Genomic DNA, 16,348 nt, shown 5'->3' with positions numbered 1-16,348 from the left:
TAAAAGCATACAAAAATAAAATTAAATAATACATTAGTGTAGGAGGGCCCTGAATTAAAAAATATGAAGTTAGGAAACCCAAAATTTATTCCCAGATATGCTATTAATTAACTGTATGATTGTAGTCAAGTCTCTTAATATCTTTATCAGTAAAATTAGATAGTTGGTTAGATGGTCCCTATCATTTTCACCTTCAAAATTAAAAGATCATGAATAAATAAGACAGTTACCAACTGTTCTTTTCACACTATGTAGTACAGACCTAAATCTAAGGGCTGTTGGTTACAAAAGGATGCTTTTTTAAGTTGAATAAAATACTCCTGAGATAACTAACTCTTCCATCTGTTTAGTCACTATCTTGCAACAAAAGGCCAGGCAGGTAGTGAGGTAACTGAGTGTGTGCTCTGGGCCAGGAATGCCTGGCCTTCAATCCAGACCTACTATTTATTAACTTTGTGACTTTGGGCATGTCAGTTTTCTTGCCTGAACAGCTGAAACCATAAGGGTATCTGACAAGCTAATGTTGTGAGATGGAGCAGATTCACACATGAAAAATACTTAGAACAGTATTTGGCAAGGATAAGAGCTCAATAAATATTGGCAATATTTATTGCCTTAACATTTATTCCTTCTTGTGTTTCTTTTCTGATAATTTCCTATTTATTAAAATTTGAGATACCGAGGGAACATTTTATGCAAAGATGGGTTCAATAAAGGACAGAAATGGTATGGACCTAACAGAAGCAGAAAATATTAAGAAGAGGTGGCAAGAATACACAGAAGAACTGTACAAAAAAGATCTTCACGACCCAGATAATCATGATGGTGTGATCACTCACCTAGAGCCAGACATCCTGGAATGTGAAGTCAAGTGGGCCTTAGAAAGCATCACTATGAACAAAGCTAGTGGAGGTGATGGAATTCCAGTTGAGCTATTTCAAATCCTGAAAGATGATGCTGTGAAAGTGCTGCACTCAATATGCCAGCAAATTTGGAAAACTCAGCAGTGGCCACAGGACTGGAAAAGGTCAGTTTTCATTCCAGTCCCAAAGAAAAGCAATGCTAAAGAAGGCTCAAACTACCACACAATGCACTCATCTCACACGCTAGTAAAGTAATACTCAAAATTCTCCAAGCCAGGCTTCAGCAATATGTGAACAGTGAACTTCCAGATGTTCAAGCTGGTTTTAGAAAAGGCAGAGGAACTAGAGATCAAATTGCCAACATCTGCTGGGTCATTGAAAAAGCAAGACAGTTCCCGAAAAACATCTATTTCTGCTTTATTGACTATGCCAAAGCCTTTGACTGTGTGGATCACACTAAGCTGTGGAAATCTCTGAAAGACATGGGAATACCAGATCACCTGAACTGCCTCTTGAGAAACCTGTATGCAGGTCAGGAAGCAACAGTTAGAACTGGACATGGAACAACAGACTGGTTCCAAAAAGGAAAAGGAGTATGTTAAGGCTGTATATTGTCACCCTGCTTATTTAACTTCTATGCAGAGTGCATCATGAAAAACGCTGGACTGGAAGAAGCACAAACTGGAATCAAGATTGCTGGGAGAAATATCAATAACCTCAGATATGCAGATGACACTATCCTTATGGCAGAGAGTGAAGAGGAACTAAAAAGTCTCTTGATGAAAGTGAGGAGAGTAAAAAAGTCGACTTAAAGCTCAACATTCAGAAAACTAAGATCATGGCATCTGGTCCCATCACTTCATGGCAAATAGATGGGGAGACAGTGGAAACAGTGTCAGACTTTATTTTTCTGGGCTCCAAAATCACTGCAGATGGTTATTGCAGCCATAAAATTAAAAGACACTTACTCCTTGGAAGGAAAGTTATGACCAACCTAAATAGCATATTATAAAGCAGAGACAATACTTTACCAACAAAGGTCAGTCTAGTCAAGGCTATGGTTTTTCCAGTGGTCATGTATGAATGTGAGAGTTGGACTGTGAAGAAAGCTGAGCACCGAAAAATTGATGCTTTTGAATGGTGGTATTGGAGAAGACTCTTGAGAGTCCCTTGGACTGCAAGGATATCCAGCCAGTCCATCCTAAAGGAGATCAGTCCTGGGTGTTCATTGGAAGGACTGATGCTGAAGCTGAAACTCCAATACTTTGGCCACCTCATGTGAAGAGTTGACTCATTGGAAAAGACCCTAATTCTGGGAGGGATTGGGGGCAGGACAAGGGGATGACAGAGAATGAGATGGCTGGATGGCATTACCGACCTGATGGACATGAGTTTGAGTAAACTCCAGGAGTTGGTGATGGACAGGATGGCCTGGGGTGCTGCAATTCACGTGGTCGCAAAGAGTCAGATACGACTGAGTGACTGAACTGAACTGAACTGGACACACATTTAAAAAATAATAGTATATTTTAAAATTCTATATTAATATGCTATCATAATCTCTTAAAAATGTAGATGAGAAAACAAAGGAGAAAACCCTGGCCTAAATATTTCTTTAGATAGAATTAACCTAGCTGACTCAATTATCTTCCCATTCCCTCAACTGAGTGAATTCTTTAGATAGAACTAACCCAGCTGACTGACTTCTTTCCCCGTTACCTCAACTGAGTGACTGGAGGAACTTTGGTAAAACTGGAAGTGAAACTGGAAGGAAGAGGGCAGGGCACAGCCTTTGAAAGAATGACATAGCCATAGGACAAAACAAAAACTGACTAGAACCAACTAGGTCCAAGATGGCAGAATACTTAACCTCCAGTGGACCTTGAACCTCGTTATATGCTCATTGTAATACAGCAGCATAAGCTAAGTGAGACGCCTACTAGCGCCATGACAGTTCAAAGATCAAGACGTAGCTGGTAGCCCAATTCCTGGAAGTCTCCGCCTCTTCCCCAAAACAGTTGGAATACTCCTCCTGCTTGTTAGTCTATGAAATTACCTAGCCCATAAAAACGAACCAATCTTTCAGGGTTGCCTTCTGAGATGGCCCACACTCTGTCTGCGGTGTCTGTTTCTCTCTAAATACATCCACTTCTTGCTTATCACTTTGTCTCTCACTGAATTCTTTCTGCAACGAGATAGGGAGGGGGTATATGTATACCTATGGCTGAATCATGTGGAGGTTTGACAGTAAATAACAAAATTTTGTGAAGAAATTATCCTTCAATTAAAAAATAAATGAATTTTAAAAAAATTAAAAAAAGAGAGAACACATAGAAAAAAATAAATTAAAAAAAAGGATGTTAAAAAAAAGAACCTGAGCCTCATTAAGTCTTGGGAACAGGTGTGTGATCTCAATTAAAAGATCATGGATTCAAACTCAATCTGGGTTTTGGCGGGGTTTGAGTCCCGTTCTGAGTTGCTTGGTTTAAAAAGTATAAAGTGTGGCATCTAGATTCACTGTCTAAAGCCTTTTCTATTAGAAATCTCTAAGACAGCTCCACTCTCACCAAAACTGGTGTAAATTCAGTATACTAACAAATTTTTATCACCTCTTACTGATAATTGAGAGGATTTTTCTTCAAAATTAAAGGGTTTTGAGCATCATCTGAACAGGTGAGTGATGAGCAGCTCTAGGTGTTGAGTGTTTACTCAGGATATTATTCTCAACTTCCCAAAGATGCTCTCCTGTATCTCCACAATTAACCTGTGAGGTGAGGGTCATTTCTTACATGCAAGAAAGACCCTATCAAATAAGGAAAGGTAAAGCCAGGATTTTAAACTGGTATTTCAAACCTTTTACTCTTCCACGACAACAGATAGTAAAAGTGGGGTGGGGAGAAAGAAAGGAGGGAGGAAGAGAAGGATGACACAAGGAATTTCCAGGAAGCTCTACTGTCCTTGCATCTCTGTAAGTCTGATCTGGCATTCACTACCTGCTCTACAGTCTGCCTATCTGCCTTCAGTCCAGTTATCAGAGGGTCAAACTTCATTCTATTAGAGTGTATAGCAGATGTGGCTTTAGGTAACCTGGTGGATTCTGTCCTGATCTTTGGAACGTAAAGCACATTCTCATACAATATCTGAGAAGTCTGAAAGGTTCTTGCCACCTCTGATGTCCTGGAATCTATTTCAAATAATCACCAAATTGCTTTAATTATGGGGAATGGAGCCAGTGCAAAAGAGAAGAACAAGCAAACTTACTCGTGAAGCACTTGAGGATCCTGCTACCTAGCTTATCTAGGTTAAACATCAGAATTGAGTCAAAACAGGAGCGCAGGTAGTAAAGAATCATGAGTGAGATGAAAGGTCAACTGGGCAGCTGGCCTTGAGGTGAAAGCTCTCCTTACAAAAAAGGTAAGGGTGACATTGTGCTTATAGTAACTTAATTCACCCTATCTTTATCCTCGCCAAATTGCTGCAGGACAGAGATTTTTGTCGTTTCGGGTGCCTGAGGCTACTCTTTGCTCTATGGAGGGGCCAAGTTTTCTCTGTGCCTCCAGAATCTAAGCCAGTTAGCCCCAGAGTCCACAGGAAGGAATGAGATGCCAGAAGCTTAGGAATACTGTGGAAGCTGTTTTTTCTTTTTCTGAACTTTCGGGAATTTTTTTTTTAATTGAAGCATAGTTGATTTACAATATTGTATTAGTTCCAGGTATATAGCACCTGTATATGTATGTTCCTGTTGTTATTCAGTCACTAAGTCACGTCTGACTCTTTGTGATCCCATGGACTGCAGCACGCCCTGTCCCTCACTATCTCCCGGACTTAGCCCAAGTTCACGTCCATTGAATTGCCATCCAACCATCTCATCCTCTGTTGCTCTCTTCTCCTGCCTTCGATCTTTCCCAGCATCAGGGTCTTTTCCAATGAATCGGCTCTTTACATCAGGTGGCCAAAGTTTTGGAGCTTCAGTTCAGTTGCCCGGCCATGTCCGACTCTTTGCAACCCCATGAACCGCAGCACGCCAGGCCTCCCTGTCCATCACCAACTCCAGGAGTTTACTCAAACCCATGTCCATTGTGTCAGTGGTGCCATCCAACTATCTCATCCTCTGCCATCCCCTTCTCCTCCCACCTTCAATCTTTCCCAGCATCAGGGTCTTTTCAAATGAGTCAGCCCTCCATATCAGGTGGCCAAAGTATTGGAGTTTCAGCTTCAACATCAGTCCTTCCAATGAACATCCAGGACTGATCTCCTTTAGGATGGACTGGCTGGATCTGCTTGCAGCCCAAGGGACTCTCAAGAGTCTTCTCCAACACCACAGTTCAGCATCAGTCTTTCCAATGAGTATTCAGGATTGGTCTCCTTTAGGATTTACTGGTTTGATCTTCTTGCTGTCCAAGGGACTCTTAAGTCTTCTTTAGCACCACAGTTGTAAGCATCAATTCTTTGGCGCTCGGTCTTCTTTATGGTCCACCTCTCACATCCTTACATGACTACTGGAAAGACAACAGCCTTGGCTATATGGACCTTTGTCAGCAAAGTGATGTCTTTGCTTTTTAATATACTGTCTAGGTTTGTCAGAGGTTTCCTTCCAAGAAGCAAGCAAGTATATATACACATATTTTTCAGATTTTTTACATTATGGGTTATTACAAGACATTAAGTGTAGTTCCCTGTGCCATACAGTAAATCCTTGTTGTCTATCTATTTTATATACGGTAGTCTGCATCTCTTAATCCCAAATTCCTAACTTATCCCTCCCCTCCTTTTCCCTTTGGTTACCATAAGTTTGCTTCTATGTCTGTGATTCTGTGTGTCATGTGAATAAGTTCATTTGTATTACTTCTTTTTTAGATTCCACGTGTAATTGATAGCATATGGTATCTGTCTTTCTCTGATTTACTTCACTTAGTGTCATAATCTCTAGGTCCATCCACGGAGAAGTTTTTCTTACAACGTGCCCTGCTGTCATCTATTTGGCATGAGCTCACAGTAAAGGCTTTTTTGACACATCCTACGCTGCTTCTAGAGGAGAGGCACATACATAAAAGTCAAAACTAAAAGCTCATTCTGACCATTTTAATTTATTCACATATTCATCCTTAGTGACCTAGTCTGACATGACACATCCCTCACTTGAAGGCTTTTGCAGCTCACAAAACCCCTGATAATCAGTCATCTGGCTCCAGTCTCTTCCTCACAATGTGACAAAGGAACAGATTTTTCTGAAGGGCTTGGCCTCTGCCTGGGGTGAGTGAGTCAGGAGCCCTGGCTGAACTTGACAGCTGTTTGGCCATAATCTGGCCTTGCATTCATCCTGTTACTTCTGTGAATAAGGCCCCCTCAGGCAGGCCCACTAGGAGGATCATCTACCAGAACAGGGGTGAGCCATCTCAGGACACTGGAGCTTACCAGGCTGTGCATTTCTGACTTCTCAAGAAATAAGCATCTCTTAGGGATGGAGACTCTTTCCTCAAGGCCTCCAGGTCCAATACTGACCACTGGAGGATGGTCTTTTACTGAAACTGCCTCCCTTCCCATCCACCCTGAGGAAGGCTGCCTATTGCCTTGTGATCAGCTCAGAAATGGGGTTTCGCAGGTGACTCAGTGGTAAAGAACACACCTTCCAATGCAGGAGACATAAGAGATGTGGGTTCAATCTCTGGGTCAGGAAGATCCCCTGGAGGAGTGCATGGCAACCCCCTGCAATACTCGTACCTGGAGAATCCCATGGACAGAGGAGCCTGGAGGGCTACAGTCTTGCAAAGAGTCAGACATGACTAAGTGACTGGGCACACGGGCATGACCAGTTCAGAAGTCCTCTCCTCAGCACATTCTCTGGGGTTAAGCCACATTTAGAAGATGGCCTTTGGCTGACCAGTCTCTGTATGATCCAGTTATTAGAGGCCATGGATGAATACAGGATACCGGGTAACCTGGCTGGCTGTATATCCTGCCTTTTAACCTCTCAGCTGATGTGTATGCATGCTAAGTCACTTCAGTCCTGTCCAACTCTTTGTGGCCCCATGGACTGTAGCCAGCCAGGCTCCTCTGTCCATGGCATTTCCCAGGCAAGAATACTGGAGAGGGTCACCATGCGCTCCTCCAGGGGATCTTCCCCATCCAGGGATCAAACCCATACCTCTTACGTCTCCTGCATTGGCAAGTGGGTTCTTTACCACTAGTACCACCTGGGAAGTCCTCTTAGTAGATAGCCTTGGGCAAATTACTCAATTTTTTGATGCCTGTTTCCTCATCTTCCAGTGTTGAATGTTAGGAATGCTTACATCTTAAGGGTCCTGTGAGAGGAAAGTGAGTTAATTTGGGTAAAGTGTACAGAACAGAATAACTGTATTGATCAGAACTGATCAACATTAGCTGGTATTCTCATCTAGAATTCACTTTCTAAAGTGGCAGTTGACTTTGTAGAATGAAATTTTCTCTGAAGGAATGAATGGGAAAGAGAGAAAATCGGACAGTAAAAGAGGAATCTTGGTTTGGGGTGCTGTGGGTATGGTCTGGAGATCTGAGCCACAAGTAAGGCTAAGAAGGTGGTCCCGGAATTAGGTTTTAATGGCAGGGGTGGGTTACATATATTTATTATCTAAGGAGTAACAATATTGGTAACTTAAAAGGTGAAGGCAATGTATGTAAACAAAGTGAGACAACTAATTATATTTACCCTAGGGTTACCAGGCAGAACAGGATTAAATGAACTATAAATTCTTTTGAAGCAGAAACTGTTGTCCTAGTGCTCACTGTGAATGCTCAGTAAAGATGTGTTGAGCGGATTAGTAAATGATGAATAAACAGCCCAAGGTCCAGGCTGAATTTACTTGCTCCATAAGCCTTGCCTGGCTAAGTCAAAGATGGCCTTTAGACCAAGCTTCAGGGATGCAGTCAATCCTACATGTGCTTCCCCTTGCTGATTCAAGGTCTTTCAAGAAAAAAAGGCTACAGCTTAAAAAAAAAATGTTTAATGTGGAGCAAATCACAACTGTGTCTTTCTACTTCCATTAAGTATGCTCCATACTTTTCTTGCGGTCAGCTAAAGGGATGCATGAGTGGATATTCATACAATTTTCATTTTTCTTCAGCAGGTTCTCTTCGTTTAATTTTTTCTTTCTGAAATGAGGTGGTAGTCAATTTAAAAAATAAAAATAAAATCCTAAACATCTTTATTGATGTGGGTAGCAAGCAGTGATCCCAAACAAAAAGGCTTTCTAGATTGTGTATTTACTGAGACATAGTTTTAGATGATGTGAATTATATTTTACACGGTGCTGCATGTAATGTGGTACCCACTGAAAACAAGCTGTCAAATGGAATGCCTTAGTAACAATTAGTCAGTTGTGACAATAGGAACATGACAAATAGGCTAAAAGTGTGAGCATTCTTTGAAAATAAAGAAAAAAATTCTTTCTCCCTAAAATATCCTGAGTGTAGCAAATAAATAGGAATTTAAAAAATGATAACACAAAATAGCATACTTAAATTACATATAAATAAACTTGGAATTGGTGAAACTGTAATTGTTCTCATTTTTAAAACAACTAACAACTGACCTTTTTCAAATCATACAGCTCAGCATCAAATATTAGATCAGGGATCAACAAAAATTTTCTATGAAAGACCAGATTGTAAATATTTTAGATTCATGGACCAAGAGACCACATTGAGTATAATTAGTAGGTACCTATATAGCAAAGAGAAAACAAATTTCCACACTTCTTATTGACAGAATTAAATATACAATAATAATAATAGATTACATTTTTGGTAATGCAAGTTTACTAAGGAAAATAATAGGTCTTTTGTTTTTTCTTTTGGTATAATGTTTTACTTCATGGAGGTTCAACCTCACTGCTCCTTTGTCATCTGATTACAAATGTTTTTTTATAAAAATCATTCCTAGCTAGTGGCACCAGACAAAAACAAGCCGTTTGCTATATTTTGCCTGCTGGGTATAGATTGCTGATCTTTGGGTTGGTTGCTCAGTAGAAGACCAGCAAAGCATTGTCCATAAAACAGCAACTGATAGTAAACCAGTAATAGTCTTTGGTTATTGCTTTGCCATGCATTGCTACCTAGTGATGGTATAGAGCACTAGTCTTCAAACCAAGTAGCAGAGAATCCTTAACATAAACTTTGGATCTTTTAGTAAAGACAGAGTAATGTGAAAACTATAGTAAGTATTTTGGCACAGGAAAAGGACACCAGCACAGAGCAGTGTGAGCTAAGAACAGCCAACATAGAAGGGGGAAGAAAAGAGTGAGTGGAAGGAATTCCCTTCGTCAGAGTCATAGAAGTATAGACTATTTCTTAGTGAGGAGAAAGTAGAAATTTAAAGTGGATTCTATCCAGAATTGTTTATATTTATGTTCAAAGTATTTGCTAGTAAAATGAATATCATTTTCATTTTAGAATGGGTTCAGATCCCTTTACCATCTTTATAAAGTTCTAAGAAACATTTTAAGTATATACATGGTACCTTGGTGAGTTGTATATTGGAGTCAAGATTCTGAGCTTTAAAATAAGGAAGAAAGATGATCAGCCATGATCTGACTCTCTCAACTTACCCTTCAACTAAATGCTCTATTAATATGACTGAAATCTGCTGTTACAAAGAAGGTCTTAATTTGTCCACATCCAGGTTCTGTTTCACATATAGCAATCAACTGAAAAAATTCTTTGGCCTGGGGCAGTAATTTATTCACTCAAAAGACTTTAATAGTTTACATGAGCATTTAAACCCTTTTTCATGTTTTAATTTTCAAAAAGTTTTTATTGAAGTATAGTTGATTTACAATGTTGTGTTTGTTTCAGGTGTATGGAAAAGTGAATAAGTTATACATATATACATATATCCATTGTTTTTCTTTTCAGATTCTTTTTCCATACAGGCCATTACAGAGTATTGAGTAGAGGTCTCTGTGCTATACAGATTGTTCTTATCAGTTTTCTATTTTATATATAGTGGTATATGTGTGTCAACCCCAATCTCCAAATTTATGCCTTCCCCCGCCACCCTTATCCCCAGGTAACCATAAGTCAACACCTGTGACTCTACTTCTGTTTTGTAAATAAGTTCATCTGTACCTTGTTTTTTAGATTCCACATAATGAAAGCGAGGTTGCTCAGTCGTGTCCGACTCTTTGCCACCCCATGGACTATAGCCTGCCAGGCTCCTCTGTCCATGGGATTCTCCAGGCAAGAATACTGGAGTGGGTTGCCATTTCCTTCTCCAGGGGATCCTCCTGACCCAGGGACCGAACCCGGGTCTCCTGAACTGCAGGCAGATGCTTTACCCTCTGAGCCACCAGGGAAAGGGGTATTATATGATATTTGTCTTTCTGTGTCTACAAAGCTATAGTAATCAAAACACAAAAGCAGAACTATAGATCAATGGAACAAGAAAGCCCAGAGGTAAACCCATGTACCTATGGTCACCTAATCTATGACAATGGAGGCAAGAATATACGATGAAGAAGACAGTTTCTTCAATGATTGGTGCTGGGAAAACCGGATAGCTACATGTTAAAGAATGAAATTAGAACACTCCCTAACACTATACAGAAACGTAAACTCAAAATGGATTAAAGATGTAAATGTAAGGCTGGACACCATGAAAACTCTTAGAGGAATACATAAGCAGAATACCCCTTAACATAAATCACAGTAAGATCTTTTTTGCCTTATTTCCTAGAGTAATGAAAATAAAAACAAAAATAAACAAATGGGACCTAATTAAGCTTAAAAGCTTTTGCATAGCAGAAGAAACTATAAATAAAATGAAAAGACAACCCTCAGAATGGGAAAAAAATACTTTTTCATATTTTTAGTGTTCCTAGGGAAAAAGCATTCTTTTTCAAGGAAAGGACTCAGATAAAGAAGCCACACTTCTGGATTTGAATTTCAATACTACCCTGTGAGCCCTTGGACAATCATTTTTTTCCCCCTCATTATCTGCTAGCTCACCTGTAGAATGGGGATAACAATTTTTAACTCACTGGATTTTTGTAAGCAGTGAGTTAATCTCCATAAACCGCTTAGCATTCTGCCTGATATATATTATATGCTCAATAAATATGAACTATTTGCATGATTAGTTATCATTATAAATGTACCTATGATATTTATCATGACTATCATTTTTGACATCAAATGAATAGATGGTTAACAAATTCATTCACAAATATTTATCAAATATTTACTCTGTGCCAAGCATTATTATAGGTACTGAATATATATAGCACAAACAAAATATATCAATATCTGTAGTCTCATGTGATTTCAGCCTGGTGGGAGGCAGGGAGAACAGAGAATAAAAAAATCAAAATGTACTCTAACAGAATGTATCCTTTGTCAGATGATGATAAATAAATGCTATGGGGAAAATTGACACTTGAGTAAGAGCATTGCGGGAGGAGAGATCGCAATTCAGCATAGGTTAGGTGATCAGGGAAGTCTTCCGGCATATGGATGGCCTTTTCTCCTAAGGGGTTGAAAGACCTGGGTTAGGTTGCCAGACTCAGCTAATAAAAATACAGGATGTCTAGTTAAATTCAACCTGACATCCTGTATTTTATCTGGCAACCATGCCTAGGAATGGGGGAGTAAGAAGGAGTCAGAGTTTTCTTTTGGGATAAAGGACAAATGAGTTTCACTGATAAGTTCTGATGGAGTAGGGCTTAGGCACAGTGTGAAAAGGTCCTGCAGTTCTGGGGCTCACTTGCAACTGCTGCAGAGAAGGGGGCCAGGCTCCTTGACTCTGAGCACTGAGGTTCTGAGATTTCCCTCGATTCTTGCCTTTGAGTGGGTGGGTAGTGGAACAAGTGGAATTTGACTTCCTCTTAATTTCTATGTGTTGCTTGGGGTCATGGCAAGCTAACCTGAGATGTCAGGTTCGACAATCCTCAGAAAACAGACCGAGGAACATCAAATGTGTTGCTCAACACTGTGAACATAGTGCCTCTCAGAACCTTGGATTATCGACGGAGATGTTGCAAGAAAAAAATTCTCCACGTACAATTTTCCATTGTTTTCCTCTGTAATTTTTCATTTGGGGTTGAGGGTAGCACAATTTTCCCCAGAAAGAGGATTTCAAAAATGAGTAGTGGTAGTTTCTACCATACAATGTAATTCTTTCAAAGATCCAATGCTGTCTGTTACACACAGTGAGGGAAAAGTTGGCTTCATCTCAGCTCAGGACTAAAGGGTGATACTGCTGATTACTGTATGAAATTGAAAGATGGTACCAGTTCCATCTTAAAAAGGGGGGCAAGGTTTTATTAGTTTTTGAAAGTTAAGCTTCTAGATTAGTGCCTAGTACATTATAGGTACTCTGTAAAGATGAATATGAATAATGGATAAGGATTTGCAGAATTAGAAGATTTTCTTAAAATCAAAACTTAATTTTTGTTAAATCACTTTGAAAAAATGCTTATTTGCATTGCCCCTGCCTAAAATAAGTGTGTTAGAGAAGTTTTCTTGCAGATGCTGAAAAAAATGTATGTCATAGCAGTTCAGAAAATAGGCCCAGATAATCCTCACTTCATACTTCCTGGCTGTGTGACTTTTCCTTATCTTTTTACTTCAGTCCCCTCTTCTATAAAATAAGGGCACAATAATATGAGTATCATACTAGTGTCTCCTTTCTTATCAGATTATTGAAATTAGTCAATATGTAAAACATTTAGATCAGTGCCTGTTGCACACAAGGCACTAGAATGTTAGCTACTAATCTTAATCTTTATTAGCCCTACTATATGTATATTATCTCCTATAATGTTTAGCAGGCTTCCCTGGTGGCTCAGACGGTAAAGAATCTGCCTGTAATGAAGGATACCTGGGTTCGAACCCTGGGTTGGGACAATCCCCTGAAGAAGGGAATAGCAACCCACTCCAGTGTTCTTGCCTGGAGAATTCCATGGACTGGACAGAGGAGCCTGGCAGGCTACAGTCCATGGGGTCTCAGAGAGTCAGACACGAAAGGACAACTAACATAATGCTTAGCACATTGTCTCATATCTATAAGATTGTGTGCATGCTCAGTCATGTCCAACTCCTTGCAACCCCATGGACTTCATTCGGCCAGACCCCTCTGTCCATGGAATTTTCCAGGCAAGGATACTGGGGTGGTTGTGATTTCCTTCTCCAGGGATCAAACCCAGGTCTCCTGTGTATCCTGCACTGGTAGATGGATTCTTTATCACTGAGCCACCTGAGAAGCTCATCTAAAAGACTACTGAGTGACTACCTAATGTTCATATATTAGAAAAAATTTAAAATGATTTACTATTTAGAGTCCTTCTGAAGATATTGCAAAATAGTATAAAGTACCACTGCTTGACTAGTCTAGTCATTAACACCCTAGAAAGAGAGGAGGCTAAACAATTACAAGGATAAATAAACCTCTATCACTCACCTCTCTCCAGCTGAAGAGCAAACATATTTATGTGGCAAGAACACAATGTCTTCCCTTTTAATATGGGTCATGTCCACCTTGGCAAGTTGAGGGCCTCTGAGCTTTTGTTTGGGGAAGTCAAAGAAAATTCAACTGAGAATAAGGTGGAAGAGTGACTCACCAAGCTATGTGCTTGCACCATTTTCCTTCCCACCTGTGCCTGTGGACAAAGTATAACGCAGAGGTAAGGGACTCCATACTCAATCTGCTGCAGTTTGGCTTTCTCACTCCCATGTCAATAAATCCACATTGGCTAAATTTTGGGGTATTTTTCCTACTAGTTAAAATAAACTCAATGATTCTTTCTCAGATCTCCTCTGATTCTCTGAAGTGTTTCCCAAATGCTGTCCTTTGTGAAAGTACTGTATCATTGGAATGTAAAACACTCTTTCCATCCCTGCCCAGACTGTTGCCTTGGACTATTCCTCTTTCTTTCCCACTTCCCTGTAGTGGCTCTTCTTAATTTCCCTGTTACATATTAATGGTTCCCAGTGTTCTAATGTTTAGATTTATTTTCTTCATATAATTTCACCTTCATCCATGTTTTACTAGTATCACATATTAACAAGTGTTGTTGTTGTTGTTCAGTTAAGTCATGTCCGACTCTTTGTGACCCCATGGACTACAGCTCACCAGGCTCCCCTGTCCTTCACCATTTCCTGGAGTTTGTTCAAATTCATGTCCACTGAGTCAGTGATGCTATCTAACCATCCCATCCTCTGTTGCCCCCTTCTCCTTTTGCCTTCAATCTTTCCCAGCTTCAAGGTCTTTTCCAATGAGTTGGCTCTTTGCATCAGGTGGCCAAAGTATTGGAACTTTAGCATCAGTCCTTCCAATGAATATCCAGAGTTGATTTCCTTTAGGATTGACTGGTTTGATCTCCTTGCAGTGCAAGGGACTCTCAAGAGTCTTCTCCAACACCACAGTTCAAAAGCATCAATTCTTCAGTGCTCAGCATTTTTTATGGTACACCTCTCACATCTGTACATGAATATTGGAAAAACCATAGCTTTGACTAGACAGACATTTGTCAGCAAAGTGATGTCTCTGCTTTTCAATACACTGTGTAGGATTGTCATAACTTTCCTTCCAAGGAGCAAGTGTCTTTTAATTTCATGGCTGCAGTCACCATCTGTGGTGATTTTGGAGCCCAAGAAAATAAAGTCTGTCACTGTTTTCATTTTTTCCCCATCTATTTGCCATGAAGTGATGGGATTAGATGCCATTGATCTTAGTTTTTTCATGTTAACTAGTGAAATAGGCTAATGGACTCTAAAGATATCAGGTCCTAATCCCTGGAACCTGTAGACTTACCTTGTAGATATGATTAAGGTAAAGGTTTTGTGTAGCTTGTGATAAGTCACTTTAGTTGTGTCCAACTCTTTGCAACCCTATGGACTATAGTCCGCCAGGCTCTTCTGTCCATGGGATTCTCCAGGCAAGAATACTGGAGTGGGTTGCCATTTCTTCCTCCAGGGATCTTCCCAAGCCAGGGATTGAACTCACGTCTCCTGCATTGGCAGGCAGGTTCTTTACTACTAGCGCTACCTGGGAAGTCACATAGAATACTGGTGTGGGTTGCATTCCCTTCTCCAGGGGATCTTCCTGACCCAGGGATTGAACCCAGATCTCCTGAATTACAGGTGGATTCTTTACTGTCAGAGCCACCAGGGAAGCTAGATGGGGCAATTATCCTGGATTATTCTGTATTATCCAGGAGGGTCCTCAATGAAATCACCTGTGTCTTTAAGAGCGTACAGGCGATGAATATGTGAAACAGCTGGCAGAGAAGAACACAATGTGTAGCAGAGATTGGAATGATGACGTCACAGTACCAGAAGTACTGGCAGCCCCCAGAAGCTGGAAGAGGCAGGAATCAGATTGTCTCTGAGAGCCTCCAGAGGGAGGGAGCATGGTCTGCCAGCACTGTGACTTTGGCCCAGGGATACTGATTTCGGACTTTTAGTCTCCAGAACTGTGAGAAAATAAATTTCTATTGTTTTAAACTCCAAGTTAGGGACTTTGTTTGGTAGTCTAGTGGATAATACTCTGTGCTCCCAATGCAGGGGACCTGGGTTCAATCCCTGGTCAGGGAACTAAGATCCCACATGCCATAACTATGCCTGCATGCCTCAACTACTGAGACTGCACTCCACAACTAGAGAAGCCCATGTCCCACAACAGAGACCCAGCATAGCCAAAAAAAAAAGATGATAATAATAAAGTCAGATGATTGTACAACTCAGTGAAGATACTAGAAACTACTGAACTATATTTTTAAAGTGTAAATTCATAGTATCTCAATGATAGCTCAATAAAGCTGTTCTTTAAATAAATAAACAAACCCCAAGTTTGTTTTCTGCAGCCACAGAAAACTAATACAGCTAGAAAATCTAAAATGTATGTCTGTAATTATCACTTTCTTTCTGGTGCCAAATCTACAAAAGCCAAATACCTCTGGACATCTTCACCAGATTTTCCATTTAACATTTGAGCAAACGTCTTTTAATTTCATGGCTGCAGTCACCATATATCATTTAATTCTCATTTAATACTCACCCTGACCTGATGAAATACTTTGTTGTCCTCACATTAGAAGAAGGGACCTGAGATAGAAAGAATTTAAGTTTGCCCAAGGTTGTAAAGATGTTACAGGCTAGAGCTGGGATTTGGGTCCCAGTGTAGTCTGGCTTCAGAGTCAGTCACTAAGGGCAGCAATCTGCAGATGTCTCAGGCTACTCAGAGCCTGTCCCACATCCACAAACCAGTGTCCAGGCTCTCTCAGAATGGATCACTTCAGCTGGAGTCAGAAAACCTTTACAGAACCCCTACAGCCTGCTGGGCACTCTGCGCATCCACCTGACCAGAGGCAATCCACTGTTCTTGTTCAAATACCAAACCATCTAAGGCAAGAACATTTCCCAAATTTCATGCAATTTCAGAGTCAGACCCTATATCCATGAGGATGATCTGAATCTGATCTGAATTACTGTTGCCTCCTAAAAGCCTCATGTTT

The 16,348-nt window shown here is 40.3% G+C and overlaps 1 long non-coding RNA gene across 1 annotated transcript in view; it reads right to left on the bottom strand.

Moving 5' to 3' along the window:
- Window positions 1-16,348, bottom strand: part of LOC136150759 (uncharacterized) — a 101,462-nt gene that overhangs the window by 71,863 nt on the left and 13,251 nt on the right. Inside the window, exon 2 of the long non-coding RNA XR_010659928.1 lies at window positions 13,454-13,492. This is a non-coding gene — a long non-coding RNA (uncharacterized lncRNA). The remainder of the gene's footprint in view (window positions 1-13,453; window positions 13,493-16,348) is intronic.

Source organism: Muntiacus reevesi, chromosome 19 (genome assembly GCF_963930625.1).
Source record: "Muntiacus reevesi chromosome 19, mMunRee1.1, whole genome shotgun sequence".
Lineage (NCBI taxonomy): Eukaryota > Metazoa > Chordata > Mammalia > Artiodactyla > Cervidae > Muntiacus > Muntiacus reevesi.
Note: the sequence above shows the minus strand (reverse complement) of the source record. Positions and strands in the feature narration are given on the sequence as shown.